Source organism: Podarcis vaucheri (genome assembly GCF_965113315.1).
Source record: "Podarcis vaucheri genome assembly, chromosome: 3".
In the NCBI taxonomy this organism is placed as follows: Eukaryota; Metazoa; Chordata; class Lepidosauria; order Squamata; family Lacertidae; genus Podarcis; species Podarcis vaucheri.
Window position 1 is genome coordinate 36,518,021 of NC_138761.1, and position 16,719 is coordinate 36,534,739.

Sequence of the window (16,719 nt, forward strand, 5' to 3'; positions counted from 1 at the left end):
TATTCACTGCTGGTTTTTTTTTTTTTTGTCTCTAAGGACATGAAAAGCAGGGTTTTAGTTTACTATTTCAAAATAGACAGGGCCCCCGGGACTCCCATGTTTAAAATATTCCTCATCCCACAACAAGGGAACCCGAGCAGCTTGACTGGAATCAGTCACACAAGTTCAGGGAAGTTGCACAGGCTTGACCTTTGCACTTTTTGCTGTAATAAAAGAAAAGGCTGCTTTTGCAGCGTTTTACTGGTCAGCCTTGATGAGCAACAATTCTGCCCTGCCCCCAGAGGGAGTCATCAACCCTATATGCAACAGCAGATTTGGTATTTCCACAGCGTTGTGAGGTCAGTGTGAGCAACTAGGTTACACATCTTGCATGCACGAAGCAACAGCCTGAAATGACTGGACACTGCCCTGCAGTGAGGAATTGGGGGCTGTGTGACTGGACACTGCCCTGCAGTGAGGAATTGGGGGCTGTGTGACTGGACACTGCCCTGCAGTGAGGAATTGGGGGCTGTGTGACTGGACACTGCCCTGCAGTGAGGAATTTGGGGCTGTGTGACTGGACACTGCCCTGCAGTGAGGAATTTGGGGCTGTGTGAATGGACACTGCTCTGCAGTGAGAAATTTGGTGTGTGTGTGTGTGTGTGTGTGTGTGTGTGTGTGTGTGTGCAAGGACTGGTTCACACAGCACTGAGAATGTGACTCCCTGCAGCTGATACTTAGAAAAGATTAGCCGTTTGCCAACAGTTTGCTGTTGAAAGTTAGAAGAGACATTGCTGTGAGAATAGAATTATGGTCTATAGGCCAGGGTGGCAATCTGGGCTCTACTCCCTTGGTGAGAGGACAGGAATCGGAGATCATGTACCAGAGTTGGGCAGAAGTGACTCTGAGGGTGGGCGAGGCTAAAACCAAAAGTTGGGTGGGCCACCCCTCTTCTCTCTTTCCCTCTCCCCCCTTCATCATCAATCCCTAGATCCAACCATTCATACTCAAGAGACAATTATCCATCCTGTTCACACAGAAGCAGTCTGAGGCATGAGAAGTTTGGCCTGGAGTTGATCAGTCCTTGACTACTTGGCAGCTGAAAGCCTCAGTTGTGAAATTTGGTGAACATCTTTGAACAGTTATGAAAGCTCTTCATATACATATATTACTCTCTTTTTCAGGAGAATAGTACTATCGGTGTTAGCCAAGTCCTTTGTGTCCAGAAAGTAGTACATGCCATCAGCGAGAATTGCACCCATGATCACCTGTACCCATGATCTGTATCTGAGCGCCAAACTATATATTACAGAAGGCATAAGGAAGTTATAGCCCTCTAAATGTTGTTGGTCTTCAGTTCCCATCAGCCTCAACCAGCATGGCTAATGGTCAGGATCTGGGATAATTGGAGTTGTCATCCAGCAGCGTTTGGAGAGCACCAGATTCCTGATTTTCCCGTCCACCACAAGGATTCCCCCCCAGGAGCTGCTATTTACCCCCAAGGTGCTGATTGCAGCTGGAGGGGCATTATTGAAAGGAATAGGAAACTCTTCCCAGGCTGGACTGCCAACAACTATTTTCTTTAAAATAAAAGTTGCCCAGTTAAGCACACTTTCTAAAAAGCATGAATAGCATATAATTTTGACCGAGTGTCCCAAGTATAGCTGAACGGCTGTTACTGGAGAGAATGCTGGACTACATGAAAATCTGGCCTGAACCAGCATAATCATTTTAATGCCAAATTAATGTGGTAGCTTTTTGGAAAAGGCTAAATTTTAAAAAATAACAAATTGGGATTTATTTTAAAGGCTAGTTGTGCTGGCAGCAGTTTTGAATTACCTTTCCCACTGTGATTCGCTATGATGGCATTTAAGGTATTGCTCATCTCCTGACTTCCATCTATGATGGAACTCAAGGTGGCATATGTCAGTTTCCCAAGAGGTCTTGTGCAAGGCTGCTGGTTCATATGCCAACTTTGGGTTGGGGTTGAGCAAATCCTCTGTTAATGTTGCACTGCTAGAGGATGAATGAAGTCCGGGTGGTACTAACATAGGAGCTGTAGTTCAGTGAATTTGTGCAGCTGCTCATATGTATGAAATCTACTGCGTGTGCCCAAAGGATGACAGTTGTTTTAAATGCCTTCTCTTTTGTTCAGAGAGGTTGCTTCATGATGTAAACTGAGCACAGCTGGTCGGCGGTTGAGCTTGCGGTTAACAGCCAGAGCAGTTCCAGTAACATTTGAGTCCCAGCCCTCATCCTGTTGCCTCGGCGTGCAGGTGTTTCCCTTCAAAGGTGAAAGCAGCTTATTTAGATTCCAAAAAGGGGATGGATACTCAGAACATAAACAGAGGCTCCTGGATCAGGCCAATGGCCCATCGAGTCCAGCATCCTGTTCTCAGAGGGGTCAACCTACAAGCCAGGACCACATCGCAAGAGCACTCTCCTCTCCTGTTTCCAGCAACTGGTATTCAGAAGTATTACTGCCTCCTGACTGTTGAGGCAGAACATGACTATCATGGCTTGTAGACATCAAGGTAAAAGGTAGAAAGGTAAAGGACCCTAGCGGTTAACACCACACTGAGAAGCATATGTTTCCCCTTAAAAAAAATCTTCAGCATCCAGCCTGGGAATGAGTTCTGTATAACTCAGAAGTTTGCACGTGGTATTGTGAGCATTAGTTGGTCCCAATAAAGCTATTGATTTTCCTGGGAGAGGGGGAGGTAAAGGACCCCTGGACAGTTATTAAAGGTAAAGGGACCCCTTTACAACGGTCCAGTTGTGATCGACTCTGGGGTTGCGGCACTCATCTCGCTTTATTGGCCGAGGGAGCCGGCGTACAGATTCCGGGTAATGTGGACAGCATGACTAAGCCACTTCTGGCGAACCAGAGCAGCACACGGAAACACTAAGTCCAGTCAAAAGCGACTATGGGCATGTGGTGCTCATCTCGCTTTCAGGCCAAGGGAGCCGGCATTTGTCCACAGACAGCTTTCTGGGTCATGTGGTCAACATGATTAAACCACTTCTGGTGCAGTGCGACACCGTGTTGGAAACCAGAGCGCACGGAAACACAGTTTTACCTTCCCACCACAGCGGTACCTATTTATCTACTTGCACTGGCATGCTTTCAAACTGCTAGGTTGGCAGGAGCTGGGAGAGAGCAACGGGAGCTTACTCCTGGCTGTTGAGGCAGAACACAACTATCATGGCTAGTAGATATAAGTAGCCTTATTTGCCATCTATTCGTCCAGGCCTCTGTTAAAGCCATCCAAGATGGTGGACTTCACTGCCTCTTGAGCAAGCGAGTCCTATAGTTTAAGTGCCGTGTGCAGAAGTAATTTATTTCCCCTGTCCTGAATCTTGCAGTCTTGGTTGTTTTACCAGTTTTAGTGTTAATGAGAGCAGGAGAAAAACTTTCCTTTATCCCTTTCCTCCATGCTGTGCATAATTGTACAAACTGTTATCATGTTGCCTCTTCCTCACCTTTTCTTTAAACCATAGGTAGACAAAATAAGGCCTGAAGGCCGGATCCGGCCCAATCGCCTGACGGTCCGGGAATCAGCGTGTTTTCACATGAGTAGAATGTGTGCTTTTATTTAAAATGCATCTCTGGGTTATTTGTGGGGCATAGGAATTTCTTCATATATTTTTTTCAAAATATAGTCTGACCCCCCACAAGGTCTGAGGGACAGTGGACCAGTCCCCTGTTGAAAAAGTTGGCCGACCCCTGCTTTAAACTAAAAAAGCCTAGAATGCTGCAACTTATCTTCATAAGGGCGTCACTCCACCCACTTGATAATTTTGCTTGTCCTTTTTGGAAACTTTTCTTGTGGTGTTTCCCTCACCCCTACGAAACATTCCCCAGCCTCTTCAGCTCTCTGTACCTCCTGATCTGCAAAAGCACCACAGGAGGACTTAGCCCACAACATCTTCTCCTAAGTTTTAATTTGAAATTTGGGAAGCCAGGGAGACTGACTAGCAAGTGGTGTAAGATTTTGTTTTAAGGCCTCCCCTAAAAAAAACTGGATTAAACACAGCACTATAAACATGATTCTTAACAGGCTCAGGGATAGCCCCCAGTGAGCCCTGGCTTAAATAATACCTTGAATGGTTTTACAGCTATAGAGTTGCTGAGAATCGACATCTTTTGCGATCGTTTCAAAGGGGCGAGTGCATTTCTATTTCTTTCCTTGTTGTCGTGTTCTCTCTTAATGAGCTCCCTCCCTGCACTTGCTGAACAACTCAACAGCTACTTGCAGCCACTGTTTTCTCTCTTGCATCCAGTGCTGCTACTCAAGCCACTTACGCTCCTAGACTCGACAGCAAATCATTTCAGCAATTACTACCCAAGAACAATAAAATGCTACTGTTTTTTTCCCCTGGTGTCATTAGCGTGTCCCAGACATTGTGTTCTCCTGCTTTGACGTGCAGTAATAGTCCCGTCCAAATGCATTGCCCGCCGCATTGCAGCTTCCCAGCTGTGCCAGCTTCCCAGCCACAATGGCTTCTCCCTCCTCGGAGACGCTGTTAATTTTCAATTGGAGCCCTCCAATCCGCTCCTGCTACTTGGGGAGTTGCTGTTTAGCCTGTGATTTGCCTAATTTACTATTCTAATTACTGAATTGGCTGGGCAGCCATCTGTCTGCTACGTGAAGTTCCTTGCAGCCCCATTCCGAGTATGAGGCCAGTGAAGTTGTAGGGAATACTGAAGACCCATTTAGTCTCTGTAAGGAAAATGAACCTTTGGAGCATTGACAACAAGTCCAGAAAGGGTGGCTTCCTCTTAAATTTCAGGAGTTCTGAACTTTCTTCTGGACTCAGGTTGGTCAAATTGTCTCTTTCTTCTGCACAGGGTGACCACCATCACATTGCCAAAAAGGAGAATTTGTTCCTGGTAAAAGAGGACAAAAGAGGGGAAGATTTGCATGTGCTAATATATACATGCATATTTCAATGTAATTACTGTAATTTAAACATTTTTCAGCCCTGACACTGAGGTCCAGCATCAAGGGCCTTTTGGTGGTTCTCACACTACGAGAAGTGAAGCTACAGGGAACCAGGCAGAGGGCCTTCTCAGTAGTGGCACCCACCCTGTGGAACACCCTCCCACCAGATGCCAAGGAGATGAGTAACTATATAACCTTTAGAAGACATCTGAAGGCAGCCCTGTATAGGGAAGCTTTTTAATGTGTAATGCTTTATTATGATTATATATATGTTGGAAGGTGCCCAGAGTGGCAGGGGAAACCCAGTCAGATGGGTGGCATAATATTGTAGTTCTTATTCAATAGTAAATAACAACAGCAACAGCAACAACAGCAACAGCAACAAGTCAAAAGCCAAACCATTGGCACTTTCAAAATGCTCAGTATTAAAAGCATGTATTTGTCTGGCATTAGAAGGACAACAAAATTGGTGCCAGGTAAGCTTCACTTGAAAGAACAATGGGCGGACACCACAGAATCTACGGTACTTGGATCCCACTGACTTCATGAGGTATCCTATATTTGAAGCTGTATATATCAAAGTACAGTTTGGGCCAGCCTTTGAGATGCCCTGAATGGAGTTCCATTCTGTCTTTGGCTGTTGAGTCTTCATCCCTGAACTCTGTAGTCTTCTTACCACTGCTGCAACCCTCACTGAAGATCCATTGAAGTCCAGATTAGTCTCAGTTGCCGGGTGCTTCTTGGAAGCAATCTTCATTTGCTTTCTTGAGCCCTCTGCTCAGGTCCTCTGTAGAGCTAGCACTTGGAAGCAAGTGCTCCACTTGCCCAATGGCTGGGCCAGCTGTGGCATTTAGATATTGTAGCAATGGAAACTCTGAATGAGATGTTGGGAAATTAAAAGAAAACCTCAATGTTATGAAAACTAACCAAATGATTCAGGCCTAGGAAACTTGCAACATTACAATAGTTGACATTTGGGCCAAAGAAAGAGTCCCAGCCACATCTACACCCTGATTTGGATCACTGAAGGTTCTTTTTCCCCCTTCCAATTCCTCAAAGTTTCTCAAGAGCAGTTCAGACAATTGTGCAACTGAATTATTGTTGACCTGTCTGTTTCTTTTCTTCAGGTTCACATCTGCTTCAAAACATGTGTTGATGGTTATGTAGGAATCAGATTGGGCCAGCAAGGATTCAGTAGGCTTGCTGTTGCTGGCTGGGTTCAAATCTAGCTTATCAAACATGTATTTGTCAATGTAGACTGTTAAAAGCAGCACTGTGGAGTTCATATTTGACGTATAACACTTATGTAGAAAGTACAGTAAAATATCTAGATTCCCCATAGCCCAGGTTGTGTACATTCCATGCTTTGGAAAAGGATGGAAAGAAACAGGTTCTGTATTTGAATTCTTCATCCAGCTTCTGTAATCTGAATAAATCACTGCCATCAAGCAAAACTGAAAATATTCAGAGCAACTTCCAATTGGCTTACCACTTTCCCCCAGGAAACAAATGGCAATCGGGTTTTCTGCAGTTTGCTGTTTGTTCCAGTTTGGTGCTAAAGAGCAGTTTTTTCTAAGGGAAAGTGGCAAGACAAAGGCAAAACTGCTTAGAGCCATGCTTTGTAGGCCCAGGACAAGTGGGAGTATAGCTGAGCCCTCAGTGTGCATAATGCATCCTGCTATTGATAGGAAAAATATTGAACCTCAGTCTCACCACTCACCCACAGGAAGTACGACTCTGATCTCATCCATGACCAACTTCTGATATATCACCATCCACTGCTCACATATCTTCAAGCTTATATTTGCAGAAACTCAAACTTGCTTGAAAGAGCAAAAGCTGGCATTCTTAGCATGCAGAATTTTGTATCCGGCACAGAATTCCGTGCATGCACAGATCCACAGCACAGACAGATCGCTGGAGCCAGTTGTCTTTGTTAACTGCTGACAGAAACAATAGAAACCTCTTAACAACCACAAAGGAGTATTGGGATTCAGAGATATGCATACCAGAGAGATCTCTAGCTGTCTGTCCTCTTCTTTCCAGTGTTGTGTTCAGTCTGGAAGATTGCTGTGTCTAGCAGTTGCCATTCATACCCCTGCAGTGGAATTGATGGCATAAATCAGGGTTACGCAGCCGGCAGTCCTCAATGTTGGTGGACTCCCAACTCCCATCCTCCTTGATCATTTGCTAGCCTAATTAGGGATGATGGGAGTTGGAGTCCAAGTGCTTCTGGAAGGGCACAAATTTATTAACCTCAATTTAGATGGATAAATAGGCCAGGTGCTAATAATAAGAATAATGATGATGATGATGACGATTGCTGGAAAGGCCAAAGGTGTATTGCATAGGCAAACTCTGCCCTCCAGATGTTTTGGGACTACAACTCCCATCATTCTTAGCCAACAGGACCAAGTGGTCAGGGATGATGGGAGGTGTAGTTCCAAAACATCTGGAGTGCCGAGTTTGTCTATGCCTGGTGTATTTGAATGGCCACAAAAATTGCTCATGAAGATGGCCTTAGCCTTCATTGACTACTCCTGTGACAGAGTTATTTCTTTATGATCCTTGAAAACAGGTATCTCAAGCATGCTTAAATTAACTGCTTCAATCCATCAACAGTATAACACAATATATATTACAACTTGAATCAAGCTTGTTTGCTGGGGGTATGTGGTAGCCAAATTCAGGACCCCTGTTCGTTGCAATCATGGAAGATAGGAATATAAGAGCTGTCTTATATGAAGTCTGATCACCAGTCCATCTAGTTCAGTACTGTCTACTTTGACTGGCAATGGCTCTCCATGGTTTCAGCCAGGGGACATTCTCAGTTTTAGCTGGAGATGTCCAGGATTGAACCAGGAACATTCTGCATGCAAGGCAGATGCACTACATCTCCAGATAAAATTGAGACCATCCCCTGGCTGAAACCATTGAGAACCATGGCAATATGATAGCCTCCATGTGCAGACAAACACAAGCTTTCAAATTCCACAGGAGTCTCCATCATTCATCTGTGTTCCAGAAAAGCGTGCATTAAAATATCCGCTTTGTTTCTCTTGCAGGCCCAGTGCTTAAGAGAAGATTTAAAACAGCCTTGAATTTATTTAAAGATAATTATGAGAAATGTTGGTCAGAAGTTAAAAAAGATCTAGAAATCTGGTCAAGATTGAAGCTATCCTTGTTAGGCCGAATTGCAGCTATAAAAATGAACGTTTTGCCAAAAATGTTGTTTTTGTTTCAAGCCTTGCAGATTGTGGACAGAGTGGAATGTTTTGGAAAGTGGCAGAAGGACATCTCTAAATTTGTCTGGCAGGGCAAAAAGCCCCGAATAAAGTTTAAAATATTAACTGATGCAAAGGAGAGAGGGGGGTTTGCCCTGCCAGACTTAAGGTTATATTATGAAGCTGCGGCCTTCTGCTGGATGAAAGATTGGATTCTGTTAGAAAACACTGATGTCCTAGATCTGGAAGGCTTTAATAATTCGCTAGGTTGGCATGCGTATTTGTGGTATGACAAGGGAAAAACACACGGAATGTTTAAAAACCATATTGTCAGAAAAGCAATATTTATGGTCTGGAAAAAATACAAAGACTTATTGGAAAGCAAAACTCCGAGGTGGATATCACCAATAGAGGCCAAGGCTCGGAAAAAACCCAATATGGAGGCCTGCTGGCCGAAATATTGGGAAATAATAGAAAACATTGGAGGTAATTGGAGGTTGCAGAGCTTTGAAAAACTAAAAGGTAAGGTGCAAAATTGGTTACATTATGCCCAAATTAATGAGGTCTTTAAGCTAGACAAAAAAACAGGATTCCAGGTGGAAAAATCGAAACTTGAGAGAGTTGTTAGAACCAAAGACCAAGTTATTATCGAGAATGTATAACTTGCTGCTTAAATGGAACACTCAGGATGAGACAGTTAAATCAGCTATGATAAAATGGGCTCAGGACATTGGTTATAATATCATGTCTGAAGACTGGGAGAGGTTATGGACCACCGGTATGAAGTTTACTGCATGCAATGCTCTGAAAGAAAATATTATGAAAATGGTATACAGGTGGTACATGACCCCGGTCAAGCTGGCTAAGATATACCATTTGTCCGATAATAAATGTTGGAAGTGTAAGGAAGCCGAGGGGACATTCTTCCACCTTTGGTGGACTTGTCCAAGATTGAAGGCCTTCTGGGAAATGATTTATAACGAGTTAAAAAAGGTGTTTAAGTACACCTTCCCCAAGAAACCGGAGGCCTTCCTTCTGGGCATTGTCGGCCAGAAGGTGTTAAAGAAGGATAGAACTTTTTTCATGTATGCTACTACAGCAGCAAGAATTCTTATTGCTAAGCATTGGAAGACTCAAGATTTGCCCACACTGGAGGACTGGCAGACGCAATTGATGAACTACATGGAACTAGCCGAGATGACTGCAAGGATCCGAGATTTGGGAGAAGAAGCAATGGAGGAGGATTGGAAAAAATTTAAGGACTATTTGCAAAAGTATTATAAGTTATATGAATCTTAAGATGCCGTATGACTTGGAATGTTAGCCCCAGCAACGAAAGTGGATTATATATGAAATTGGATAATATTTATGAAAGAATCAAAGTTTAAATGGGTAAAAATGACAATATGTTATATTTTTAGAGTAAATGGAAAACAAGAGATTTAAACTTAAACTGCAATTGAAAGTACAAAGAAACACATGAAACAAGGTCATAATTTGCTGATAACTTTATTGTCAAGAATGCATTATGTGGGAGATGCGGGGAAGTCCGATAGAAATCTGAAATAAGTTGTTGAAATGGTTGTGATTTTCTGTTTTTTCTTTCTTTCTACTTTCTATGTTCTTTCTTTTTTCTGTTTTATCTGTAATTTGGAAAAAAAAATGCAATAAAAATTATTATAAAAAAATAAATAAATAAAACAGCCAGCCTGTTTGTTGAAATTTGCAGTTTGCATCACTCAGCTGGCATCGTGCGCAACGTCTGGCTTCGGAAAGCCATAGCAGTGTCTCCCCTTGCATGCTGCCCTTGAACTGCCTCAAGTGTGAGTGGTGACGGCTCAAGCTGGCATTTCACCCACTTGGCTGCAGGAGAGAAGAAAGGGATCATGGGGAAAAACCAGCCTCCAACTGGCTGCTGTCAGATTGGCAGCCGTTTCTCACATTACAGTGAAGGGAGCAATGCTGTAAGCTGCCTTAGGTCCTGCACTGAGAGAAAGGCGGGATATGCAAGGTAATGAAATTAAATTAAATGAAAGCAGCAGCCAGGCTAAGTGCACCCTGTCTTGTCTATAGGATCACTGTGGTAACAGTCGGCCCTAAAGGACAGTAGAATGATAGATGGGCCATCTACCTTGTGCTCACCTGCTGGAGGTGAGGTTGCAAAATGAATGATGAGAAAATTACAGCTGAGCAAGCCTTGACTCTGCAGGGCGTGGGCAGGGCACATTCCTAGCAGACAAGGGAAATAAATACAGCCCTTTGGTTATCTCCCTGTGCATAACCCCAACACATATTTCTGCTATGCACTCCACTTCTGGGGTTATGATGTGGGCAAACCCATTCATGTCATGAGATACACACTGCTTTTACTTCCCTTGCTTGTAGATTGCAGTGGCATGATCAGCTCTTGCTCCAATAACAGTCTGGCATAATGGGGAAAGGTTCCTTTAAGCAAAAGCAGAGTGCCATTCTTCACTCTGAAAATACTCATTTCTAAAAGCTGAGGATCAAGTAATTTTGTTGTCCCCGAGAGGGGGCAATGACAATAAAGATATTATTATTATTATTATTATTATTATTATTATTATTATTATTATTATTATTATTATTATTTAGCTAGGTTGCTTTAGAACCTGAGTACAAAAAGCACCACTGAGATGTAGATCTGACGCACTTCCAGGTGATGGCTTAATAATAATAATAATAATAATAATAATAATAATAATAATAATTATTATTATTATTATTATTATACCCCGCCCATCTGGCTGGGTTTCCCCAGCCACTCTGGGCGGCTTCCAACAAAACACTAAAATACAACAACCTATTAAACATTAAAAGCTTCCCTAAACAGGGCTGCCTAAACAGGGCATTGTAAGTAGACCATTCAGGTATCACACATGGATCATTGGCAGCAGTTTTTAAAAAGCACTTTTTGCTTTTTAATCCAGGGTAAATCTGGATTGGATTTGGAGTGGATTGGAATATAGGCTGGTGTTTTGATGGCAAGGACATCATGTTGGGCTCTGCAAAACAAAAAACAAAACACCTTGCATAGATGAGTAGCACCCATCCCACAATCAACACCTGTCTGAAACTGCCCTTGGTCTTGTAAAAAAAAAGGAGGAAACTGCATGAGCAGGAGATGAAAGAGCAGAGGGGCTTATCAAACAAGAAAAAGCCTACTGGTGCATCAGTGCCTGGGGACAATGATGCAGACACATGTCTGAAGGGCAGGGGTGGGGAGCGCATAAAAACAAAAACTGAGCAAAGATGGGGAAGCTATGACACACACACCTCTGGGAGACTGAGGGGAGGAGGGGAGATGGTCACAGCAGGAAGGGGAAACTCCTTGAATTCTTCAGCAACTTGCCTCATCTCTGCTTCTCCCCCCTCCTCCGGCTCCACTTCTGCCTCTGAGTCTGGACTGCTGTCTACCATAGCCTCTTCCTGCTCAGTAAACCCTGTTGCCTCTTCAGCATCCAACACCTCCAACACTTTCCCCTTTTCTTGTGAGGAATCCTATTCGGAATAAGGGAATTTCCCTTAAAAAAAAAGGAAAAGTTGACAGCTGTGCTCCTGCTCCCAGTATGCCTGTCTCCCCTTCTCCTTCTGACCACTCATTGCCATCCCACCACCAATCCCTGGCTCTGAGCCTTCTTCCGTTGGAGGTTCCCTCAGGAGTTCCCCATCTGCCTCCCTCCACTCGTCTGCATCCAGCCAGTCTATGACACCGGCATCTCCAGGTACGTCTGGGGAAGGCATCCGTCGGAAAACCTGGAGAGCCACGGCCATTTAGTGTAGACAGTACTAAGTCAGATGTGGAGAGCACTGTAGTAACACCCAGCTAAGTCGGTGTAAGTCAGCTGCCGGTGTTCCCATTCTGTTAACAACTGCCTCCAAAAGTGTTAAGTAAGTGTTCTTTCCAAGCTCTTGTTCCGAACAGTTTATATAGCACACGGTACAAATGAGCAAACATGCTGCCCTAGAGAGGCGACAACTTATCTGGAGGGTGTACATAATCAGGCATTTCAGAAGGAAAAGAATGCAAGTTATTTACCATTAAATCTGTTGCTGCAGGGAAAGATTTCTAAAACCCCTTCGCCAAGCAAGCTCCTTCCCCGCCCCTGGAAGGTTTCTCCGGCTTCAAAACAGCACCAGCTCATTAAAAGGCAGGGCAGCCAGGCTTCCATTGCAGTCTCACACTTTTTCTTTCAGAGTTTGCGGTTTTATATGGGTCTCCCGCAATCCCCACCCCACCCCCGCCTCCGTCCCCCAGAGCATCCACTTGACTGCCCAGGAACCTACAGCACCATCGGCTGAGAAAGCTGTGGCGAAGAACAAACTCCCTCGAGTTTGGAGCCCTGGAGGGCAGCCATGTTGAAACTATCATTGTTTCGGCCCATGTCTTTCATTAAAGGCTGCTAGATAAATATTTACAGCTGGTCATGGGAGGAGGCAAGTTGGAGGGACCTCGGCACATTTTTCTTCATTTCACTGCTCATCTGGCATAGGCTTTTGCATCTATGCAATATTGCGTTGAATTTGTCGTTGCTGTTGTCATCTTGGTGCATTAAGAATTGTGAGCTTTCATTTCAAAATAAGCCGTATATGAATCCCACTGTAGTACCAATATGGCAACGTCTTGTAGAGGTTTTAAGGCATATGCCAGAACATAGTTCTTGGTGTTTAATGAATCCAAATTTCAAGGGAGCTCCTCCCTGCCTGGTTTTGAATTGTGTTACATTGGGTAATCTCCCTGGAAATCTGAGACGCCCTGTGTCAGTGTGGCTTCTGGCCTTGTGGTGCTGCTATGGAATGCCAGGTCAGTCTGCAATATGTTCATTCATACATAACTGACAAAGTGGGCCTCAGTCCACAAAAGCTTATTCTACAATAAATAAATCTGTGAGTCTTTAAGGTGCTTTTGGTGTAATGGACTTATCATGGCTGTCGCTCTGGAAATTGCACTTGGCCCTAGTGGGACAAGTTGGGAATACTGTTGGTGTTGCACCCATCCCACTGAACTGTCTCCCTGAGATCACCAAGCTGGTCTTGGATCAGGTGCTGAAGACCCGCTGGATGATTGTCCTGGGTGTTGTCAACTTCCACGCAAAGGCCACCTCATCAGAAATGACTCAGGACTTGAAAGTGTGCACTTAAGAGTGCACTCCAGATTTTTTCTTTTGAAGATGGGTTACCTGACATCAAGGTAGTGTCAGGTGATCACAGTCTCACCAGAATGGCTTCAAGGCTGTGAACCCATGTTAATGGGAGAACCTGAGGTGGACCCCATGCCAGGACACAGCCTTCATTGAGTCCCTGAGAGTCCTGACCACTGAAATTGAATGCAGTCTAACCTACTGGTTTAAGCCCAGTTTAACCTACTTTGACATCCTTAGGATCATATATTTATATATTTGTGCATGGCAACAAATGAATCTGATCAAGCTGCATTAAAAAAAAATGGTATTTTGATGTGACTCTGAAGGGAAAGGTTACGTGATGGGATGCAGCAGTTTTGGCTTCCTGGCATGGCTATAACCACAATTTCCAAACCACGCAGCTTTCAGCGAGTCAAAGTATTCATTGAGCGTCAACTGGAATAAAAGAGCTTTGGAGATGTTGAAAAGGAGCCTGAAAAACTGTCATGGAGAATGGGGGAGGTAAATACAATCCATAATAGACAGCTGGGGATTCAGCATACTGTTTAGGTCTCCTGTCTGTGATATACAACCTACATCTGTCCAAACACAGACCCCCTTCCTTTGCTTGCCGAGATGAATCAACAACAGCTCAGCAATGATCGTTTCCAGCTCACACTGAGGCCTACAGATTAGAACACTCCGGATTCCACTTGTCAAACTGTCTCACTAGGACTTGGCCTGCGTTGGGTTTCATGGTTTGTTTTTAAAACTCCCTCAGAGATATTCGTATGAAATTGACTTGTGCTAGAAAGTTTATTTGGTTTTGGGATCCAGTAGGCCAAGACAGGGAAACTGGGAGGAAAGGGAAGGCATGTAGGGATCTCTGTCCCACAGCTTTAGGGAAGGGTAGCTCAGTGGTTGAGCATCTGTTTTGCTGAGATGCTGAGTTCAGTCCCAGCATCTCCAGAGATCTCATCTTCTCATCTTCTGTCTGAAACCCTGGAGAGCCTCTGCCAGTCAGTGATGGGGGAACCATATACAGCACCTTGAGCTCCTTGGAAGAAAAGGTAGGATAAAAAAGTAATAAGAAAAAAAGTAATAAGAAATTAAAAAGCAAGCAAGGCAATACAGCATCTCTTTTCCCATTCATGCTTCTGCAGGCAATATTAACCCAAAGCACCCCCTGACACAGCAATTCCTCTGGGATTTAATTACTGGATTGTTTTATTTGTGTGAGAAATTATTCATTCAGTGGATAGGGAGGAGGATGAATCAAAGAACAGGGTTAAAAGTTGTATAAATATGGGCATTTTGCAACTCCCAAGCGCTTGACATTCCAAGTGAAATAATGTTTACCAGGCCTACTATTTGGTATGTGGTTAGATATTTACCTGTGCCATACCAGAACTGTACTGCGTTAACTCCTCCATGGGTCAGCAGGTTGTAATGTGTTAATTAAAGTGTGTGATGATGGCAAGGAAGGAAGAATTTCTTGGGGGAAAGGGTTCATACCACATATGAAAGGAAGAATGCTGCTTTGATCTGTTTATTTTAGGAAATATATTGCTTGCTTCACCAGCGCCCATTCTCTTCAAAGGCCTCAGACTCATTGTCTCAGCAGAAATCTGGAGTTGTTTGTAGTGGATTAACAAAGGATGGATTAACAAAGGATGGACACAGTGGACTAAATATCTAAGGATGCAGTCAACGGCTGGGTATATGTGTTGTGTTTTTATTTCGCCTGTTTCAGAAATGCTGTGGTTTCTTTCCTTGCCTCTCTGTTGAAATCCAGCACCTGTTTTGCCGCCTTATGGAGAAGCCAAAATTGTCCGGTCAATGTGCTATATGCATGTTTACTTGGAACTAAACCTCACTCGGTGCAATAGGACCTAGCACATAGTACTAATCTTTGCAACCTTCTTCGAAGGAAGACTTGGCCTGCTGGCCAAATCCAGCCCTCCAGGCAATTCTCTCTGGACCCCAGGATGCTCCCCACACCATGCCCCTCACTAGCCTTGCTCCACACTTCCCTCATTTTCTCCAGTTGGAATGTTTCTGTGAACTGTGATGATGCTTCTTGCAGAACTTGATTGAGAGATTGATGGGTGGCAGCAGCGTAGAAACCACTGGCTTTTGCGCAGCTGCAATGGAGCCCACAGGACAAACACAAGAGCTACATGTGCTGCTCCTCTCCCCTTTGCCTCTGACTGCTACCTTGCACTGGCCCCTGGCAGGTTCCCTGCAAGGAAATGCAGCCCTTGTGCTGGAAAGGTCCCCTACAACAGTTTTATGGGTTGGTCCCCCTTGGTATCACTACAGATGGAGTGTGGGCTATAATAAATATTTTCAAGAATAAGCAAGTGTGCAAATAAATCACTGCTGAGGTACATCCACAATTGTGAGGTGTCACAAACTGTTACCATTGTTGAAGTAAGGGCAGTCAATCGCAGTTAAGAAGCTCAAATGATATACAGCTGACCCTCTAGTTACATACCGCTCTGGATACGTAACTTTCGGGTTACGAACATGGCAAACCCAGAAGTGTATACTGCACATGTGCAGAAGCGGCGCCTCTGCCTACGGACTTTTCGGGTTGCAGACGGACTCCCAGAACGGATTTAATTCGTATCCGGAGGGTCCACTGTATATGACTGAAACCCTTCTTTGGAAATTAAACCAATGTCCAGACTTTAGCATTCAAAAACTTTACTTACAGAAACATATAGTTAGATAAATCAAAACATATTTACAGTCAAGCATGGGCTTACAGTCTCTTTTTCTAACTTCCAAACAACTTTATTTTCCTCTTTTTCCAGAGCTCAGCACTGAGCCTTCTGTATCACAATTAGGCTGTGCCTTGCAGCTCCTTTGAGAAATAACTGCTTTTACCTTCTCCTGCAGCTTTGCTCTCTTTCAAGCAAAGAAGCACTCCAACACTCTATGGAACCTAGCAGTGTCTACAGTGGATTCTAAAACACAGTCATCTTGCTTCACATAAAATGGAGTCTCTCTTTTACTAGATACTTCCCATGTGACCAATGTTAGCCAGCCACATGAGAACTACTGGAGAGAACTTTCTAGAATTCAGTTGCCAGCCAATCAGATTTAAGCACATAGTAATGCATACAAGCATTTACAATTTCAGTGAACTAAATTGCTAAACTTAGCAACCATTGGCTAGGGTCTACCTCTGATGTCACAATAGGTAATGGCAGATGAGTGGATATAAAAGGGCCTTTTCCTCTTCCCTAACAACAATGTACAGTGGGCAACAGCTGTGATATCCAGATGCCCAGTCTTCTATCCGTAGGAGGCCCATTCACAGATGAATGGAGGCTATTTGGTTGTGGAATGCTATGGAGCACTAATAAGGCAAGTTCAACCTTTTTTCACCTTTGGTGGACGTGCCCGAAGATTAAGGCT

At 43.9% G+C, this 16,719-nt stretch overlaps 2 long non-coding RNA genes across 2 annotated transcripts; one reads left to right on the top strand and one right to left on the bottom strand.

Annotated features, from left to right (window-relative positions):
• Positions 1–2,105: 2,105 nt before the first annotated feature.
• Positions 2,106–16,671, bottom strand: LOC309527902. The gene is made up of 4 exons (XR_014217419.1): positions 16,186–16,671; positions 6,935–7,023; positions 4,721–4,870; positions 2,106–2,263 (listed from the first exon to the last, which is right to left on the bottom strand). It is a non-coding gene; the product is annotated as an uncharacterized lncRNA (long non-coding RNA).
• On the top strand, positions 10,028–13,069 carry LOC309527903. Its single transcript, XR_014217420.1, has 2 exons — positions 10,028–10,160; positions 11,101–13,069. It is a non-coding gene; the product is annotated as an uncharacterized lncRNA (long non-coding RNA).
• Positions 16,672–16,719: the final 48 nt, after the last annotated feature.